We start from the raw sequence: 22,779 nt of genomic DNA on the forward strand, positions 1-22,779 counted from the left end.
AGTTATCTGTAAGAAATGCTCAAAGACCTTTAGCAGAGGGAAGAATCTCCAAAATTTAAATACAACGTGCATGCTTAGACATTTAACAAGCATGCACTTGCAAGCCTGGACTGACTACCAAACGTGCCGTACCGTTGGTGCACCTGCTCAGAATGAAGGTAGTCAGCAACGCTACATTGCTTCCCTCACTGTAAGCCCACCATTTGGGACACCACCAGCAGCAAATGTGGGGGTATCGTCGCAAGGCCAAAGCAGTCAGGGAATCACACGTTTTTGGTAGGAAACACTGTATGTAAGCCAACATCAAGAATACCATCACCAACCCTCTCTCAATCCGCCATGTCCACCACCACCCCCACCGCTAGTTCCACCATATGCAGCTCTCCAGTCCAGCTCACCCTACAAGAGACTCTTGTTAGGAAATGAAAGTACTCATCCTCTCATCCGCGTATACAGGGTTTGAACGCCCACATTGCTAGACTAATTTCTTTAGAGATAATGCCCTACCAGTTGGTTGAAAGCAAAGCTTTCAAAGACCTGATGGCCTACGCAGTACCACGCTATGACCTACCCAGTCAGCACTTCTTTGCGAGAAAAGCCATCCCAGCCCTCCACCAGCATGTCAAAGACTGCATTGTCCATGCACTGAGGCGATCAGTCAGTGGAAAGGTGCACCTCACAACAGATGCATGTACCAGTAGGCATGGCCAGGGATGTTACGTGTCCATCACGGCGCACTGGGTTAATGTGGTGGATGCAGGGTCCACAGGGGACAGCCATAGTGGGACAGTTCTGCCTAGCCCACGGTCTAGGAAACAGTTGGCTGTAGGCGTTCGCCACCCCTCCTCCTCCTCCAGAAGCGAAAGCTCGTCCACAGAGCGAAGTCGCATGACCACTCCATTCGCAGCTGCCAGTGTTGCACACGAGGTGTCCCATTATCGAACAGCTAGTGGTAAGCGTCAGCAGGCTGTGTTACAAATGAAGTGTTTGGGCGACAACAGACACACCACGGAAGTACTGGCTGAGTACTTGCAGCAAGAAACTCAGTCTTGGCTGGGCAGTGTACATCTTGAGGCAGGCAAGGTAGTCAGTGATAACGGAGGGAATTTTATGGCTGCCATAGCCCTTTCAGAACTGAAACACATACCTTGCCTGGCTCACAACTTGAACCTGGTGGCGCAGTGCTTCCTGAAAAATTACCCGGGGTTACCAGCCCTGCTCCAAAAGGTGCGAAGACTTTGCTCGCACATCCGCCGGTTGCCTGTACACTCCAGCTGTATGCTGAACCATCAGCGATCGCTGAATCTTCCCCAGCACCGTCTAATAATCGACGTTACAACAAGGTGGAACTCCACACTGCACATGCTTCAGAAGCTGTGCGAACAGAGGCGTGCTGTAATACATTTGTGGGAGGATACACATACACGAGCAGGCACTTGGATGGCAGACATGGAGTTGTCTGGTGTGCAGTGGTCGAAGCTACAAGACCTCTGTCAAGTCCTTCAGTGTTTTGAGGAATGCACACGGCTGGTATGTGCAGATGACGCCATCATAAGTATGAGCATCCCACTAATGCGTCTGCTGATGCAAAGTTTGACGCACATTAAGGAGCAGGCGTCTGCAGTTGAGGAGGAGGGAAGCCTTGATGACAGTCAGCCATTGTCTGCTTAGGGAACTCTCCTGGACGAGGTGGCAGACGAAGAGGAGGAGGAGGAGGATGGGGATGAATATTTATGGGAGGAGGATGCTTCTCAGGGAGCAATAGAAACTGGTGGCATTGCAAGGTCAGGTACAAGGTTTTTGCGGGACACAAGTGATGTTGATTTGCACGAAAGTGCTCCACAACCCAGCACAAGCAGTGAATTGACACCTGGAACATTGGCCCACATGGCTGAGTATGCCTTGCGTATCCTAGAAAGGGACCCCCACATTATCAAAATGATGACCGATGACTAGTGTTGAGCGATACCGTCCGATACTTGAAAGTATCAGTATCGGATAGTATCGGCCGATACCCGAAAAGTATCGGATATTGCCGATACCGATACCCGATACCAATATAAGTCAATGGGACACCAAGTATCGGAAGGTATCCTGTATGGTTTCCAGGGTCTGAAGGAGAGGAAACTCTCCTTCAGGCCCTGGGATCCATATTAATGTGTAAAATAAAGAATAAAAATAAAAAATATTGATATACTCACCTCTCCGACGCAGCCTGGACCTTACCGATGTAACCGGCATCTTCTGTTCCTAAGAATGAGCGCTTGAAAGACCTTAGATGACGTAGCGGCGTGTGATTGGTCGCGTGAGCGGTCACGTGACCGCCACGTGACCAATCACAAGCCACGACGTCGTCTAAGGTCTTTCAAGCGCTCATTCTTAGGAACGGAAGATGCCGGTTACATCGGTAAGGTCCAGGCTGCGTCGGAGAGGTGAGTATATCAATATTTTTTATTTTTATTCTTTATTTTACACATTAATATCGATCCCGATACCGATTCCCGATATCACAAAAGTATCGGATCTCGGTATCGGAATTCCGATACAGCAAATATCGGCCGATACCCGATACTTGCGGTATCGGAATGCTCAACACTACCGATGACGATTGCTGGTTGGCCTGCCTCCTGGATCTACGATATAAAGGAAAATTACAAAATATCATGCCACATGAGAACCTTGAGCAAATATTGGCTACCAAACAAGCAACTCTTGCAGACCGTTTGGTTCAGGCATTCCCAGCACACAGTGGCGATGATGGTTCTCACACGAGCCATAGGGGGCAACATGGCAGAGGTGTTAGAGGTACACAAATCCGAAGTGGCGTTGGACAGAGGGGTTTTATGACCAGCCTGTGGAGTGATTTTGCAATGACCGCTGACACGACAGGTACTGCTGCATCGATTCAAAGTGACAGGAGACAGCATTTGTCCAGTATGGTTACGAACTATTTTTCCTCCCTTACCGTTATTCTCCCTCACAGGTCATTCCCCTTTGATTACTTGGCATCTAAAATAGACACCTGGTCTGAATTGGCAGAATATGCATTACAGGAGCTCGCTTGCCCTGCTGCTAGTGTGCTATCCGAAAGAGTCTTCAGTGCTGCTGGTTCAATACTGACCGAAAAAAGGACACGTCTGGCTACCCGAAATGTTGATGATCTAACCTTCATTCAAATGAACCAATCATGGATTTCAAATTATTTTGCCCCACCTTCCCCTGCTGACACGTAGCTTGCCTGAAAAATGTCTTGCTTTTGGCCTCCTCTTACGGACTGCTCCAATTCCTCCATTTGCAGCTGCTGAATGTCCACCATAGGCCATTTTTATACCTCCCTAAATGGACTGACTCCCCCCACAGGGCCGTGGTCACCACCTGGCGCAAGCACCCGTGCGAGTGCCGTTTGCCTGGACAGGTGGGTGTGCCCACTCTTGGGTGACGGCACTGGCACAGGGTCCCTCTTAGTACAATGAAGTGTCTCTGACGGTGGTGGTGCACAACCAACATCAGACACACCATCGTAATATGAGGGGCCTTGTGCCAGTACCGCTGCCCACGAGAGAGTGTTCCCCCCAGCTCAAACAGTGCTCTACCACTTGTAATACTTACCTCTCCCTGCTCCACCACTGTGTAGTCTGTGCTGTTATATCTGTTATGATCTGGTGGCCCAGGAGTAGCATTGGACGTACTCTGGAGAAGGTGGTATCTATACTGACCGCGGACCCTGAACTTAACACCGCAACTAGAAGTAGCCGTGGGATGTACCTACTGATCCTAGACACCTCGGCACAGCCGGAGGACTAATTAACCCTATAGATAGAAAAGGGAAAACTATCTCGCCTCAGAGAAAATTCCCATAGGCAGCTCCCCACAAATATTGACTGTGAGAGGAGAGGAAAAAACATACACAGGCTGAAAACAGGATTTAGCAAAGGAGGCCAATCTAGCTAAATAGGAAAGATAGGACAGAGAACTATGCGGTCAGTATTAAAATACTAGGAAATATCCACCACAGAAAATACAAAAAACTCCACATCTAACTAAAGATATGGAGGGTATATCTGCCTCTCCAGAGATTCCAGCTTGACTGCATAAATCCTTACACAGATTAAGCTGGACAAGAAAAAGCATGAAATGCACTGAACAATGAGGCCCACAACATGTGGGCTGCAAAACAAGCAGAACTTATCTTGGTGAAAAGACCAGGAAGCAGGAGAAACCATGAAGGGATGAGAATCCTCCAGAATACAATGGACAACTGGCACTGACTAAAGGGTGAGGCCAGACTAAATAGCCCAGTCCAGAGTGGACACACCTGATAACTGCTGTGAAGGATAGACAGCAGCGCTACCACTTATAACCACAGGAGGGAGCCCAAGAACAGAATTCACAACAGTACCCCTCCCTTGAGGAGGGGTCACCGAACCCTCACCAGAGCCCCCAGGCCGATCAGGACGAGCCAAATGGAAGGCACGAACCAAATCGTCAGCATGAACATCAGAGGCAACAACCCAAGAATTATCCTCCTGGCCATAACCCTTCCACTTGACAAGATACTGAAGCCTCCGCCTTGAAAAACGAGAATCCAAGATCTTCTCAACAACATACTCCAACTCCCCATCAATCAACACCGGGGCAGGAGGATCAACAGAGGGAACGACGGGTACCACATATTTCCACAACAAAGATCTATGAAAAACATTGTGGATGGAAAAAGAGGCTGGAAGGGCCAAACGAAAAGACACTGGATTGATAATCTCAGAAATCCTATAAGGACCAATAAACCGAGGCTTGAACTTAGGGGAAGAAACCTTCATAGGAACATGACGGGAAGACAACCAGACCAAATCCCCAACCCGAAGCCGGGAACCCACACGCCGCCGACGGTTAGCAAAACGCTGAGCCTCCTCCTGAGACAAGACCAAATTGTCCACAACATGAGCCCAAATTTGCTGCAACCTGTCAACCACAGAGTCCACCCCAGGACAATCAGAAGGCTCATCCTGCCCCGAAGAAAAACGAGGATGAAACCCAGAATTACAAAAAAAGGTGAAACCAAGGTAGCAGAACTAGCCCAATTATTAAGGGCAAACTCGGCCAATGGCAAGAAAGCCACCCAATCATCCTGATCGGCAGACACAAAGCATCTCAAATAAGTTTCCAAAGTCTGGTTAGTTCACTCGGTTTGGCCATTTGTCTGAGTATGAAATGCGGAAGAAAAAGACAAATCAATGCCCAGCCTAGCACAAAAGGCCCGCCAAAACCTGGAAACAAACTGGGAACCTCTATCGGACACAATATTCTCCGGAATGCCATGCAAACGAACCACATGCTGAAAAAACAACGGAACCAACTCAGAAGAGGAAGGTAATTTAGGCAAAGGTACCAAATGAACTATCTTAGAAAACCGGTCACAAACCACCCAGATAACCGACATCATCTGGGAAACCGGAAGATCTGAAATAAAATCCATAGAAATATGCGTCCAAGGCCTCTCAGGGACCGGCAAAGGCAAAAGCAACCCACTGGCGCGTGAGCAGCAAGGTTTGGCCCACGCACAAGTCCCACAGGACTGCACAAAGGAGCACACATCCCGTGACAAAGAAGGCCACCAAAATGACCTACTAACCAAATCTCTGGTACCAAAAATCCCAGGATGGCCAGCCAACACAGAACAGTGAACCTCAGAAATCACTTTGCTAGTCCATCGATCAGGAACAAACAGTTTCCCCACTGGACAGCGGTCAGGTTTATCAGCCTGAAATTCCTGAAGAACCCGTCGTAAATCAGGGGAGATGGCAGAAAGAATCACCCCCTCCTTCAGAATGCCGAGCGGCTCAAGGACCCCAGGGGAATCAGGCAAAAAACTCCTAGAGAGGGCATCAGCCTTAACATTCTTAGAACCCGGAAGATACGAGACAACAAAATCAAAACGGGAGAAAAACAGGGACCATCGGGCCTGTCTAGGATTCAGCCGTTTGGCAGACTCGAGGTAAATCAGATTCTTATGATCGGTCAAGACCACAATACGATGTATAGCCCCCTCAAGCCAATGTCGCCACTCCTCAAATGCCCATTTCATAGCCAACAACTCACGATTACCGACATCATAATTGCGTTCCGCAGGCGAAAATTTTCGAGAGAAGAAGGCACACTGTTTCATCAAGGAACCATCAGAATTCCTCTGAGACAAAACGGCCCCTGCCCCAATCTCAGAAGCGTCAACCTCAACCTGAAAAGGAAGAGAAACATCCGGCTGACGCAACACGGGCAGAAGTAAATCGGCGTTTAAGCTCCTGAAAGGCAGAAACGGCCGCAGAGGACCAATTCGTCACATCAGCGCCTTTCTTCGTCAAATCGGTCAGGGGTTTAACCACACTGGAGAAATTGGCAATGAAACGGCGATAAAAATTAGCAAAGCCCAAAAATTTCTGAAGGCTCTTCACGGATGTGGGCTGGATCCAATCATGAATGGCCTGAACCTTAACCGGATCCATTTCTATAGATGAGGGAGAAAAAATGAAGCCCAAAAAAGAAACCTTCTGTACTCCAAAGAGGCACTTAGACCCCTTCACAAACAAGGCATTATCACGAAGGATCTGAAATACCATCCTGACTTGTTTCACATGAGACTCCCAATCATCCAAAAAAATCAAAATATCATCCAAATATACAATCATGAATTTATCAAGATAATTCCGAAATATATCATGCATGAAGGACTGAAACACAGATGGAGCATTAGAGACTCCGAATGGCATCACAAGATATTCAAAATGGCCCTCGGGCGTATTGAACGCAGTTTTCCATTCGTCGCCCTGCTTAATACGAACAAGATTATATGCCCCTCGAAGGTCAATCTTAGTAAACCAACTAGCACCCTTAATCCTGGCAAACAAATCAGAGAGCAAAGGCAAAGGGTATTGGAATTTGACCGTGATCTTATTCAAGAGGCGATAATCAATACAGGGTCTCAAGGAGCCATCCTTCTTGGCAACAAAAAAGAAACCTGCTCCCAATGGAGAAGAAGATTGCCGAATATGCCCCTTCTCCAAAGACTCCTTAACATAACTCCGCATGGCGGCATGTTCTGGCACAGACAGGTTGAAAAGTCGGCCCTTAGGGAACTTACAGCCTGAAATCAAGTCAATAGCACAATCACAGTCCCTGTGCGGTGGAAGGGAACTGGACTTGGGCTCATTGAATACATCCTGGAAATCTGACAAAAACTCAGGAATTTCAGAAGAGGGGGAGGAGGTAATTGACATCAAAGGAACGTCACCATGAACCCCCTGACAACCCCAACTAGTCACAGACATAGATTTCCAATCCAACACCGGATTATGCAGCTGTAACCATGGGAAACCCAGCACAATAACATCATGCAGATTATGCAACACCAGAAAACGACAATCTTCCTGATGGGCTGGCGCCATGCACATGGTTAACTGTGTCCAAAACTGAGGTTTATTTTTAGCCAATGGTGTAGCATCAATACCCCTCAAAGGGATAGGACTCTGCAAAGGCTGTAAGGGAAACCCACAACGTCTGGCAAATTCTAAGTCCATTAAATTTAAAGCGGCGCCTGAATCCACAAATGCCATGACAGAAAATGACGATAAGGAGCAGATCAGGGTCACAGATAACAGAAATTTAGGCTGTACAGTACTGATGGTAACAGAACTGATGGTAACAGAACTAGCGATTCTCTTGACACGCTTAGGGCAATCAGAAATAACATGAGCAGAATCGCCGCAGTAAAAACACAACCCATTCTGACGTCTGAATCCTTGTCGTTCACCTCTAGACACAATCCTATCACATTGCATAGGCTCAGGACTCCGCTCGGAAGACAACGCCATAGCGTGCACAACTCTGCGCTCACGCAAGCGCCGATCAATTTGAATGGCCAGAGACATAGAATCACTCAAACCAGCAGGCGTGGGGAACCCCACCATAACATCTTTAACGGATTCAGAAAGACCCTTTCTGAAAATTTCCGCCAAAGCATCCTCATTCCATTTAGTCAACACAGACCATTTTCTAAATTTCTGGCAATATGATTCTGCCGCTTCTTGACCCTGACACAGGGCCAACAAGGTTTTCTCAGCATGCTCTACAGAGTTAGGTTCATCATACAATAACACAAGCGCCTGAAAAAAGGTGTCTACATTAAGCAACGCCGGATTCCCAGGTTCCAGGGCAAATGCCCAATCCTGGGGGTCGCCACGCAACAGAGATATGACAATTTTAACCTGCTGGATAGGATCACCAGAGAAACGGGGCTTCAGAGCAAAAAACAGTTTACAGTTATTTTTAAAGCTCAGAAATTTAGACCTGTCCACAAAAAACAGATCAGGAGTTGGAATTCTAGGCTCCAAAGCTGGAGTCTGAATGATATAATCAGAAATACCCTGTACTCTAGCAGCAAGTTGATCCACACGAGAAGCAAGTCCCTGAACATCCATGTCAGCGCCAAACTCCTGAACCACCCAGAGGTAAAGAGGGAAAAAAAAACACAACAGAGTACAGAAAAAAAAATGGCTCAGCACTTTCTTTCCCTTCTTCTGAGATGCGGTTAACTCATTTTTGGCCAGTTGTACTGTTATGATCTGGTGGCCCAGGAGTAGCATTGGACGTACTCTGGAGAAGGTGGTATCTATACTGACCGCGGACCCTGAACTTAACACCGCAACTAGAAGTAGCCGTGGGATGTACCTACTGATCCTAGACACCTCGACACAGCCGGAGGACTAATTAACCCTATAGATAGAAAAGGGAAAACTATCTCGCCTCAGAGAAAATTCCCAAAGGATAGGCAGCCCCCCACAAATATTGACTGTGAGAGGAGAGGAAAAAACATACACAGGCTGAAAACAGGATTTAGCAAAGGAGGCCAATCTAGCTAAATAGGAAAGATAGGACAGAGAACTATGCGGTCAGTATTAAAATACTAGGAAATATCCACCACAGAAAATACAAAAAACTCCACATCTATCTAAAGATATGGAGGGGATATCTGCCTCTCCAGAGATTCCAGCTTGACTGCATAAATCCTTACACAGATTTAGCTGGACAAGAAAAAACATGAAATGCACTGAACAATGAGGCCCACAACATGTGGGCTGCAAAACAAGCAGAACTTATCTTGGTAAAAAGACCAGGAAGCAGGAGAAACCATGAAGGGATGAGAATCCTCCAGAATACAATGGACAACTGGCACTGACTAAAGGGTGAGGCCAGACTAAATAGCCCAGTCCAGAGTGGACACACCTGATAACTGCTGTGAAGGACAGACAGCAGCGCTACCACTTATAACCACCGGAGGGAGCCCAAGAACAGAATTCACAACATATATCCTTCAATGGCACTGCCAATACAAATTTGTTGAAATGATAGATGATAGTTAAAATACACAGGGGCCCTGGCCTCCATTTAGACCAGTTAATACTTTGCGCCTACTACCACTGTCTGCTACACAGCAGAGGAGCCCACCCCTATACCTAGCTATGCAACCTGTTTATTTATGAACAATTTTTGGGCAGACATTTAGCCTATTAACTGTGTCAGCCGCTCATTACAGTTGTCCTCCACTGAGCAAAGCAATGCCGCCTGTTTAGTCCTGTTACCAATTTTTAACTGAATTTAGCCTACTTACTTATTTGGGCCTACTAACTGTGTCAGCCTCTCATTACAGTTGTCCTCCACTGAACAAAGCAATGCCGCCTGTGTAGTCCTTTTACCAATTTTGAACTGCATTTAGCCTACTTACTTATTTGGGCCTACTAACTGTGTCAGCCTCTCATTACAGTTGTCCTCCACTGAACAAAGCTATGCCACCTGTGTAGTCCTGTTACCAATTTTGAACTGCATTTAGCCTGCTTACTTATTTGGGTCTACTAACTGTGTCAGCCTCTCATTACAGTTGTCCTCCACTGAACAAAGCAATGCCGCCTGTGTAGTCCTGTTACCAATTTTGAACTGCATTTAGCCTACTTACTTATTTGGGCCTACTAACTGTGTCAGCCTCTCATTACAGTTGGCCTCCACTGAACAAAGCAATGCCGCCTGTGTAGTCCTGTTACCAATTTTGAACTGCATTTAGCCTACTTACTTATTTGGGCCTACTAACTGTGTCAGCCGCTCATTACAGTTGTCCTCCAGTGAACAAAGCAATGCCGCCTGTGTAGTCCTGTTACCAATTTGGAACTGCTTTTAGCCTACTTACTTATTTGGGCCTACTAACTGTGTCAGCCGCTCATTACAGTTGTCCTCCACTGAACAAAGCAATGCCGCCTGTGTAGTCCTTTTACAAATTTTGAACTGCATTTAGCCTACTTACTTATTTGGGCCTACTAACTGTGTCAGCCTCTCATTACAGTTGTCCTCCACTGAACAAAGCAATGCCGCCTGTGTAGTCCTGTTACCAATTTTGAACTGCATTTAGCCTACTTTATTATTTGGGCCTATATCTGTGTTTCCTCCTCATCCTGCCCATTGCCCAGCCACTGCTAGATGAGTCTGCTGGTACATTGACCCAGACCACTACATTCCCCTTGCACTCAACACAGCCAGAATCTGACCCTGCTGAAAGTCAGGTTCCCCTTCCCGCATACTATACCACCTTACACGGGGACAAAGAGGAAGGTGCAGATGAAAGTGCAGGTTCCTTCATCAGGTGGGGGGGCATACTCGTTGGCGACATCACTGGCACAGGGCCCCTCATAGTATGCAAAAGTGTCTCTGCCGGTGGGAGGCGCCACCCGCCGTCAAACACACCGCCATACTATGAGGGGCCCTGTGCCAGTGCCAATGTCAAAGAGTGGGCCCCCCCCTGCTTCCTCAGGATCACAGCACTTGCAAAGTTGAAATACTTACCTCTCCCTGCTCCACCGCCGTGACGTATTCCACATTTCCTGGGCCCACGAAAATCTTGAGCCAGCCCTACCCCCCACAACTTTAGCCAAATGACCCCCAGTTTTCAATGCCTAACTATTATTATAAAGTAAATTAAGATTGACAAGCTTCAGTAATAAGAATTGATGTTTTTGGCATTAAAATGGGCACTGTTGGTGTTTTCCTGTCCTCCACTCACTGTCGACTTTGATTCCCCATTGACTTGCATTGGGTTTCGTATTTCACTCAGCCCCCGACTTTGCGCAATAATCGGCCGATTTCACCCGACCCGACTTTTGACAAAGTCAGGTTTCGCGAAACCCGACTCGATCCTAAAAAAGTAAAAGTCGCTCAACTCTACTTTTGAACATCTCTGTTGGTTTTACCATGTCATGTCATGTATTGGAAAATTCATAGACACAAAACAAGTCTAGGTTCTTTGTTATTTAAGTGGTGAAAAAAAAATAATACAAAGATTGTAAAAAAAAAATTGAGTTATTTTCCGAGACCTGTAGCGTCTTCATTTTTCTTTCAAGCAGCTGCCTAGCACTCTGAAAATGAAAATGGCGGAGGCCCACAAAGCAGGAGAAGCCTATAGAAAGATAGCAAAGCATTTTGATGTTGCCCTTTTCTCAGTTCAAAATGTAATTAAAAATGGCAGTTAACAGGAACAGTGGAGGTCAAGATAAGGTCGGGAAGACCAAGCAAAATTTCAGCTTGTAGGATTGCTAGAGAGGCAAATCAGAAAGCCCGCTTGACTGCAAAAGACGTTCAGGAAGATCTATCAGACTCTTGAATTGTGGTATATTGTTCTACTGTTCAGAGACACCTGCACAAATATGGCCTTCATGGAAGAGTCATCCGAAGAAAACCTCTCCTACTTCCTCACCATAAAATTCTGTATCAGAAGTATGCAAACGAACATCTAAACAAGCCTGAGGCATTTTGGAAACAAGTCCTGAGGACCGATGAGGATAAAATAGTACTCTGGGGCCACAATGATGAAAGGTATGTGTGGAGAAAAAAGTGCACAGAATGTCAGGAAAAGAACATCACCCCAACCATTAAGCATGGGTGTGGAACAATCATGGTTTGGGTTTGTGTTGTAGCCTATGTCACAGAGAACATTTCACAGGTAGAGAGAAGAATGGATTCAGTGAAATTTCAGCAAATTCTTGATGCAAACATAACACCGGCTGTAAAAAAAGCTGAAGGTGAAAAGAGGATGACTTCTACAAATGGATAATGATGGATAATGATCCTAAACCCCATCACAATCCATAATTGATTACCTCAAAAGGCGGAAGCTGAAGGTTTTACAATGGCCCTCACAGTCCCCTGATCTTAGCATCATTGAAAATATGTGGCTAGACTTCAAAATAGCAGTGGATGCAAGATGCCCCAGGAATCTCACAGAACTGGAGGAATTCTCCCAGGAAGAATGGAGGAAATTCCTCAAACAAGAATAGAAAGACTCTTGGCTACAAAAAGTGTTTACAAGCTGTGACACTTTCAAAAGGGGGTGCTACTAGGTACTAACCTTGCAGGGTGCACAAACTTTTGCATTGGCCCATTTTCCTTTTTGTAATTTTTAAAATGTAAATTATGAATATATATATATATATTTTTCATTTTGTTGCCTAAAACACAAAGTAAATGTGTCATCTTTTGGAGATAATTCCATCTTCAACTTGCTTAACTGTTCATAATAACAGTAATTTTGACTAGGGGTGCCCAAACTTTTATGCTTGATGAGGCATCCAATTTTTTCATAATCCTTCACATAAAGCATAATAATTAGTGGCATTAGAGGAAATCTGTTATGTTGTGCATTATACAGTGGGTACGGAAAGTATTCAGACCCCTTTCAATTTTTCAATCTTGGGGATCCTCTTCAAGGAATCATGGCAGAGGTTTCCCAAATCAAGGTGTGAAAAACTTGATGCATCATTCCCAAGAAGACTCATGGCTAGCTCAAAAGGGTGCTTCTACTGAATACTGAGCAAAGGGTCTGAATACTTATGACCATGTGATATTTCAGTTTTTCTTTTATAATAAATTTGCAAACATTTCTACATTTCTGTTTTTTTCAGTCAATATGAGGTGCAGAGTGTACATTAATAAGAAAAAAATGAACTTTTTTGAATTTACCAAATGGCTGCAATGAAACAAAGAGTGAAACATTTTAAGGGGTCTGAATTCTTTCTGTACCCACTGTATAAGGTCCAATATATGGGCAGTGTGTTAATAAGCAGGGTGAGTTGTGCAGACTGCTGTACAGTTTTGGAGGACATTATTATGAGAAGGTGCTAAGATGCAGGACATTATTACAGGAAGGTGCCAGGATGTGGCCAATGTCACAGGAAGGTGCCAGGATGGAGAACATTACTACAGGAAGGGGCCAGGATGGGGCACATTATTACAGGAAGGTGCCAGAATGGAGGACATTATTACAGAAAGGTGCCAGGATGCAGGACATTATTACAGGAAGGTGCCAGGATGCAGAAATTTATTACAGGAAGGTGCCAGGATGGGACCATTATTACAGGAAGGTGCCAGGATGGGACCATTATTACAGGAAGCTGTCAGGATGGAAGTCATTATTACAGGAAGGTGCCAGGATGGGACCATTATTACAGGAAGGTGCCAGGATGTGACCATTATTACAGTAAAGTTATTATTTTTACAGGACATTGCCAGGATGTGGCCATTATTACAGGAAAGTGCCAGGATGGAGTATCATTACAGGAAGGTGCCAAGATGTGGCCATTATTACAGGAAGGGGCCAGGATGCAGGATATTATTACAGGAACGTGACAGGATGGAGGACATTATTGCAGGAATGTGCCAGGATGTGGCCATTATTACAGGCAGGCGCCAGGATGGAGGTCATTATTACAGGAAGGTGCCAGGATGAGAGTATTATCACATGAAAGTGTCAGGATGTGGCCATTATTACATGAAAGTGCCAGGATAGAGGACATTATTATAGGAAGGTGCCAGGATGTGGCCATTATTACAGGAAGGCGCCAGGATGCAGGACATTATTACAGGAAGGTGCCATGGATGGAAGTCATTATTATAGGAAGGTGCCAGGATGGAGGTCAGTATTACAGGAAGTTGCCAGGATGTGGCTATTATTACAGGAAGGTGCCATGATCAAGGACATTATTACAGGAAGGTGCCAGGATGGAAGTCATTATTTTAGGAAGGTGCCAGGATAGAGGTCATTATTACAGGAAGGTGCCAGGATGGAAGTCATTATTACAGGAAGGGGCCAGGATAGAGGTCATTATTACAGGAAGGTGCCACAATATGGCCATTATTACAGGAAGGTGCCAAGATGAGGCCATTATTACAGTAAGGTGCCAGGATGGAGGTCATTATTACAGGAAGGTGCCAGGATGGAAGTCATTTTTACAGGAAGGGGCCAGGATAGAGGTCATTATTACAGGAAGGTGCCAGGATATGGCCATTATTAAAGGAAGGTGCCAGGATGGAGGTCAGTGTTACAGGAAGGTGCCAGGATGAGGCATTATTACAGGAAAGTGCCAGGATGAAGGGCATTATAGCAGGAAAGGCCAGGACATGAAACATTATTATAGGAAGGGGCCAAGGATGGGGGACATTATTACAGGATTGAGTCAGAAATTGGGAGACTATTACTGTATGAGAAGAATTATTACAGAATGGGCCAGGATAGATTACAGCAGACTATGGCGCCAATATAAAAGCATGGGGCAAGGACAGGGGGCAGTATTACAGGATCCTATACCTCTGTCCAACATGCTGGTAGGAGTCCAGATCCAAATCTTGTGTTGGGGCTCATAGGACTCTAGTTATGACCCTGGTCTCATTCTTACATGTGTGAGTCATGTTAATGTTCCATCCATGTTTTTCACTGATAGAACACACATCTATTAAAGTCTATGGGGTTTTTCACATATCTGTGATTTTTTGTTGGCTGAGTTGTCTGCAAAGAATCATTGAACTGAACGCAACTAGTAGGACTCTGCTCTACCCATCTACTGTTCAGGGAAGTCTTGTCAAAAGGTGTCTCAATGGAATAATTGCAGCAAAAATGCCATACTTTCTACATGGAAATAAGGTCAATAGGCTCAGCTATGCACAAAAACAAAGGAACTGGGGTGCAGAGAAATGTCAGCAGGTGCTCTGGACTGAAGAGCCAACATGTGACGTATTGGGCTGTAACAGAAGACAGTTTGTTCGCTGAAGGGCTGTAGAGCGGCACGATAATGACTGTGCAGGTAACAGTGAGGCATGGTGGAGGGTCCTTACAAGTTTGAGGCCACATTTCTTCAAATTCATTTGGGGATTTGGTCAGAATTAATGGTGTTGTCAATGCTGAGAAATACAGGGAGCTAGTTACCCATCATGAAATACCATCAAGAAGGCATCTGATTGGCTCCAAATTTGTTCTGCCCTAGGACAATGACCCCGAATATAGAGCCAATGTTATTAAGGCTTTATTCAGACGTGTGTGAGTCACATAGAATAGTAGAGTCTTGGAAGGGACAACCTTGGGTCATCTGGTCCAACCCCTACTCAAAGCAGGATTTACTAAATCATCCGAGACAGATGTCTGTCCAGCCTCTGTTTGAAGACTTCCATGGAAGGAGAACTCACCACCTCTGGTGGCAGCCTGTTCCACTCATTGATCACCCTAACTGTCAAAAAGTTTTTTCTAATATCTAATCTGTGTCTCCTCCCATTCAGGTTCATCCCATTGCTTCTAGTCTTGTCTTTTGCTAATGAGAATAAAGATAATCCTTCTACAATGTGAGAGCCCTTGAGATATTTGTAGACTGCTATTAAGTGTCCTCTCAGTCTTCTTTTTTGCAAGCTAAACATTCCCAAATCCTGTAACCGTTCCTCATAGGACATGGATTGCAGACCAGTCACCATTCTGGTCGCTCTTCTCTGAACTTGCTCCAGTTTGTTGATGTCTTTTTTAAAATGCGGTGCCCAAAACTGGACACAGTATTCCAGGTGAGGTCTGGCCAAAGAGGAGTAGAGGGCAATAATGACTTTGCGTGATCTAGACGGTATGCTTCTGTTGATACATCCCAGAATTGCATTTGCCTTTTTTGCTGCTGCACCTCACTGTTGACTCATGTTCAGTTTATGATCTATTAGTATACCCAAGTCTTTTTCACATGTGCTATTGCTTAGCCCTAGTCCGTATATGGTTCATTTTTATTGCCCAGATGTAGTACTTTGCATTTTTCCTTGTTAAAAAGCCATTCTGTTAGTTGCTGCCCACTGCTCCAGTTTATTTTTATCTTTTTGAATCCTCTTTCTCTCTTCTCTAGTATTAGCTATCCCTCCTAGCTTTGTGTCATCAGCAAATTTAATCAGTGTACCCTCAATTCCTTCATCTAAATCATTGATAAAGATGTTAAACAATACAGGGCCCAGGACAGAACCCTGTGGTACCCCACTTGAGACATTCTTCCAACTGGATGTGCAGCTATTTATGGCCACTCTTTGGGTCCGATCACTAAGCCAGTTATGAATCCACCTAACAGTTGCCTTGTCCATTCCATACTTAGTCATTTTTTCAATAAGGATGGTGTGAGATACTTTGTCAAATGCTTTGCTGAAGTCAAGATATACTATATCCACAGCATTTCTATCAGGGCTGAGGTAGTGGACCCTCTGGGTCACGGCTTCAGAGCCCCCGAGGATGAGTGAACCAGATGAGGCCTCCCCCTATACAGGGAGAGTTTGGGACAGACCCAAGGAGGATGAAGCCGCAACTGCCGGAGCCAAAGGGATGACTGGTGATAGCCCAAATACACAACGAAGGACGGGGAAAAGACAGAGCTACTGAAGAGACTGGAATAGCGGGAGTACTGAACAGATGGCAGAAGCTAAGACAAAGTACTGACCGGTATAATGGAAGTACAGGCACGAAGGAACCAAGGAGACTCTAGACTGGCAGGAACGGCAAACACGCAGGACTGGTAAGACACGGCAGGAACACTGGACTGGCAGGAATGGGACCACAGGACAGGCAGGAGCATGGCAGGAACACAGGACTGGCAGGAACACAGGACTGGCAGGAACACGGCAGGAACAAAGGACTGGCAGGAACACGGCAGGAACACAGGACTGGCTAGGACACGGCAGGAGCACAGGACTGGCAGGAACACAGGACTGGCAGGAACACGGCAGGAACACAGGACTGGCAGGAACACGGCAGGAGCACAGGACTGGCAGGAACACAGGACTGGCAGGAACACAGGACTGGCAGGAACACGGCAGGAACACAGGACTGGCAGGAACACAGCAGGAACACAGGACTGGCTAGGACACGGCAGGAGCACAGGACTGGCAGGAACACGGCTGGAACTCAGGGCTGGCAGGAATATGGTAGGAACACAGACAGGCAGAGTCACAGATCAGGAAACGAGAAACGGAGCCTAGGAACCTAAGGTGACACTGGCATAAGACCAGTGAATGCAATAGATGCAAAGGCGTCAGAGCGGGGCAGATGCTGGGAAGAAGTACCCGACGGGCGCCGCCATATTGGAGGCGGAGCCACCGGGTCACGACCTCCCAGAAGCCCTAGCGACGAGGGGAGCGCGTCTGCACATGCGCGGACTGGCAAAGGGACGAGCGCCGGAGAAGCAGGAAGACAGAGAGCAGGAGGGAGCATCGGGAGCGCGCTGGCCGCACAGGTAAGTATATGAAGGCGGCGTGACAGTACCCCCTCTCTTACCCCCCATCTCTTTAAAACTGGAAAGGAATCTTTTCAAGATTACAGGAGCATTGATATTTTCCAGAGGTTCCCAAGATCGTTCCTCAGGACCAAAGCCTTTCCAATCAATTAAGAAAAAGGCCTTACCCTTAACAAACTTCCTAGCGAGAATATCCTTAACCTCAAAAGAATCTTCAGAAGAGACAGGTAAATGAGAAGGCGACGGAGCAGAATGATAATGATTAAAAATTGCGGGTTTGAGGAGTGACACGTGAAAAAAGTTAGGAATACGTAACGAGGTGGGCAACTTCAACTTGTAGGCTACATCATTAATTTGGCTAGAAATTTCAAAGGGACCGATGTAACGTGGACCTAATTTATGAGAGGGAATCTTGAGTCTAATGTAGCGAGAAGATAACCAGACCTTGTCACCCGGTTGATACGGAGGAGCATCTAAACGCCTCTTGTCAGCATGCTTTTTCATTCTGCAACTAGCCTTCAGAAGTGCCTCCTTAGCCTCCTGCCAAATTTTAGAGAACTCTAAAGACAAGGAATCTGCCGCCGGTACACCTGAGGTGGGGGAAACAGGGAGAGGAATGCCGGGATGTTGCCCAAAAACAATAAAAAAAGGAGATTTGGAAGAAGATTCACTAGTATTGTTATTGTAAGCGAATTCAGCCCAAGGAAGAAGAGACACCCAGTCATCGTGATGAGCATTAGTAAAATGACGAAGATAAGATGTGAGAATCTGATTCACATGCTCCACTTGCCCGTTGGACTGGGGGTGGTATCAGAAGAAAAATTTAACGATACCTTCATAAGTCCACAAAGAGCTCTCCAGAAACGAGAGGTAAACTGAACTCCACGATCGGACACAATATGCTGAGGGAATCCATGAAGTCGAAACACTTGATGAAGAAAGACCTTCGCGAGTTCAGGAGCTGAAGGCAAACCAGGTAGGGAGATGAAATGAGCCATCTTGGAAAATCTATCCACTACCACCAAGATTACTGTGCAGTTAGAAGATTTCGGTAAATCGGTGATGAAATCCATTGCAATATGACTCCAGGGAACCGAGGGCACAGGAAGTGGATGCAGTGGTCCAGAAGGTAGCTGACGAGGAACTTTGTTCCTTGCACATGAAGAACATGAGGCAACGAAATCCAGAACATCTTGGCGAAGCGAAGGCCACCAGTAATGGCGAGAAATTAGAGTAAGAGTTTTCTTGCCTCCAACATGTCCAGCGAAGCGGGAAGAATGACCCCAACGTAAAACCTTTAATTTGTCATGATTTGACACATGGGTTTTTCCCGGAGGTGTAGCTACCACCTTTAGCGGAGCCAACAAAATAATCCTAGCAGGATCAAGGATATGCGCTGGTCTTTCCTCCACATCCAGAGGTTGAAAAGATCTTGACAGAGCATCAGCTTTAATGGTCTTATTCCCGGGTCGGAAATGTAACTCGAAGTCGAAACGACCAAAGATCAAAGACCATCTGGCTTGTCGCGGATTTAGTCTTTGGGCGGTCTGGACATAGGACAGATTCTTGTGATCTGTAAAAATAACGAAAGGATATACAGGCCCTTCTAGGAGGTACCGCCACTCCTCTAGAGCCAATTTTATGGCCAGTAATTCCTTGTCACTAGTGTTGAGCGATACCGTCCGATACTTGAAAGTATCGGTATCGGAAAGTATCGGCCGATACCGGCAAAGTATCGGATCTAATCCGATACCGACACCCGATACCAATACAAGTCAATGGGACACCAAGTATCGGACGGTATCCTGTATGGTTCCCAGGGTCTGAAGGAGAGGAAACTCTCCTTCAGGCCCTGGAATCCATATCAATGTGTAAAAGAAAGAATTAAAATAAAAAATAGGGATATACTCACCTCTCCGACGCAGCCTGGACTTTACCGCCATAACCGGGAGCCGTTGTACCTAAGAATGCGCGCTTGAAGGGCCTTAGATGACGTCACGGCGCTCTGATTGGTCCGTAGCGGTCGCGTGACCGCTACGCGACCAATCACAAAGCAGTGACGTCACCTAAGGTCTTTCAAGCGCTTGAAAGACCTTAGGTGACGTCACTGCTTTGTGATTGGTCGCGTAGCGGTCACGCGACCGCTACGGACCAATCAGAGCACCGTGACGTCATCTAAGGCCCTTCAAGCGCGCATTTTTAGGTACAACGGCTCCCGGTTACGGCGGTAAAGTCCAGGGCGCGTCAGAGGGTGAGTATATCCCTATTTTTTATTTTAATTCTTTCTTTTACACATTGATATTAATCCCGATACCGATTCCCGATACCACAAAAGTATCGGATCTCGGTATCGGAATTCCGATACCCGCAAGTATCGGCCGATACCCGATACTTGCGGTATCGGAATGCTCAACACTACTTGTCACCAATGGAATAATTTCGCTCTGGAGGAGAGAAAGCCTTTGAGAAAAAGCCACAGGTGACTAACCGACCCGAATTGGATCTTTGGAGTAGAACCGCTCCAGCTCCAATAGAGGAAGCATCCACTGTTATGATCTGGTGACCTTGGAGCCGCATGAAACTTTCTCTGGAGTCGGTGGAACCTGTACTGACCGCAAATCCTGAACTAACACCGCAACTAGAAGTAGCCGTGGGGTGTGCCTAACATACCCTAGAAGGAACAGATGAATGACCTCGGGGAGACCAAAACATCCAACACTGCGGAGACACCATCACGTGTTTCTCAACGCAGTGATCCAGAACACTGCCTCCATCTCTTATGGGAAATATGCAAACGCATGTAAAGTAAGCTGCGGAGACACCATCACATGTTTCTCAACGCAAGCAATGAATAGCCAGGCCTTTCTCCGGGAAGGAACAACCACGGGAAGGGCAGCATCCAATAAAGGAGAATATCCAATAAAGGAAGACCACCTATGCCAAGCATGGTATCCTTCCACAAACAGCTGTTTCGGGGTTTTTGCCCCTCATCAGTGTGGAGTAGGAAACTGGCTATTAGGAGCAGTGCCTGGTGAAAGGCTATGAAGGAACAGATGAATGACCTCAGGGAGACCAAAACATCCAACACTGCGGAGACACCATCACGTGTTTCTCAACGCAGTGATCCAGAACACTGCCCCCATCCCTTATGGGAAATATGCAAACGCATGTAAAGTAAGCTGCGGAGACACCATCACGTGTATGGCATAGGTGGTCTTCCTTTATTGGATATTCTCCTTTATTGGATTCTGCCCTTCCCGTGGTTGTTCCTTCCCGGAGAAAGGCCTGGCTATTCATTGCTTGCGTTGAGAAACACGTGATGGTGTCTCCGCAGCTTACTTTACATGCGTTTGCATATTTCCCATAAGGGATGGGGGCAGTGTTCTGGATCACTGCGTTGAGAAACACGTGATGGTGTCTCCGCAGTGTTGGATGTTTTGGTCTCCCCGAGGTCATTCATCTGTTCCTTCATAGCCTTTCACCAGGCACTGCTCCTAATAGCCAGTTTCCTACTCCACACTGATGAGGGGCAAAAACCCCGAAACAGCTGTTTGTGGATGGATACCATGCTTGGCATAGGTGGTCTTCCTTTATTGAATATTCTCCTTTATTGGATGCTGCCCTTCCCGTGGTTGTTCCTTCCCTGAGAAAGGCCTGGCTATTCATTGCTTGCGTTGAGAAACACGTGATGGTGTCTCCGCAGCTTACTTTACATGCGTTAACATACCCTAGACACCTCGACACAGCCGGAAGACTAAATACCCCTATAGATGGAAATAGGAATGCTACCTTGCCTCAGAGCAGACCCCCAAAGGATAGGCAGCCCCCCACGAATAATGACTGTGAGTAGGAGAAGAATAGAGACACGCAGGTAGAAAACAGGATTTAGCAAAAGAGGCCACTCTAGCTAAATAGGAAAGGATAGGACAGATTACTAGGCGGTCAGTATTAAAACCCTTCCAAAAATATCCACAGCAGATAATACAAAAAGTTCCACAATCTAACTAAAGACATGGAATGTATATCTGCCACTCCAGAGAATCCAACAAGACTGAGAAAATACTGACACAATCTAAGCTGGACAAGAAAACACAAATAATAGCAATGAATTGTGAAGCACACAACATGTGTGCCACAGGGAAAAAAAACCAGACACTTATCTTTGCAGATTTGGCAGAAAGGCAGGAGGAACCAGGCAGAGGTCCTATACCTCCCAACAACAATTGACAACTGGCAAGGACTAATGAATCCTGCACGCCTAAATACCCCAGTCAGAACTGCAATCAGCAGATACACCTGACCAGGACTGCAACTCAGGGGCAACTGCATTACCACCTACAACCACCGGAGGGAGCCCAAAAGCAGATTTCACAACAATCCACCTCCAGAATGAACGGTTTGTTGGAGTCCGGTCGATGAAGCACTGGTGCTGAAGCAAACTCTTGCTTCAGAGTCTGAAAAGCAGCTTCGGCCTCCGGAGGCCAGAGATTAGAGTTAGCCCCCTTGCGTACCAGAGCCGAGATTGGTTTGGTAAAAGAAGAGAAATGAGGGATAAATTGTCTATAATAGTTGGCGAAGCCAAGGAATCTCTGAATAGCCTTTTCTCCTGAAGGACGGTGCCAATTTAGGACGGCCGAGACTTTCTCAGGATCCATTTTCAGACCATCTTCTGAGACAATATACCCCAGAAAGGGTACCGAAGCCTGTTCAAAGACACACTTCTCAATCTTTGCGAAGAGATGATTCTGTCTCAAACGTAGTAAGACTCAACGGACATCTCGTCGATGAGTGGACAAATCTGGAGAAAAGACGAGGAAGTCATCCAAGTAGACTACGACACTGGTGTAGAGGCAATCTCGAAAGATATCGTTGACGAACTCTTGGAACACTGCGGGAGCATTACAAAGTCCAAAAGGCATTACCAAATACTCGTAGTGACCATCCCGAGTATTGAACGCGGTTTTCCATTCGTCCCCCGCACTGATACGAATCAAGTTGTAGGCTCCTCGGAGATCCAGCTTAGTAAAAATTCGTACCCCCCTCAGGCGGTCGAAGAGTTCTGAAATAAGAGGCAAGGGATATTTATTCTTCACAGTGATGTTATCTAACCCTCTGTAGTCAATACAAGGACGAAGGGTACCATCCTTCTTCACAAAAAAGAAACCTGCCCCTGCTGGAG

The sequence above is a fragment of the Ranitomeya variabilis genome, chromosome 1 (genome assembly GCF_051348905.1).
Source record: "Ranitomeya variabilis isolate aRanVar5 chromosome 1, aRanVar5.hap1, whole genome shotgun sequence".
Taxonomy (NCBI): domain Eukaryota; kingdom Metazoa; phylum Chordata; class Amphibia; order Anura; family Dendrobatidae; genus Ranitomeya; species Ranitomeya variabilis.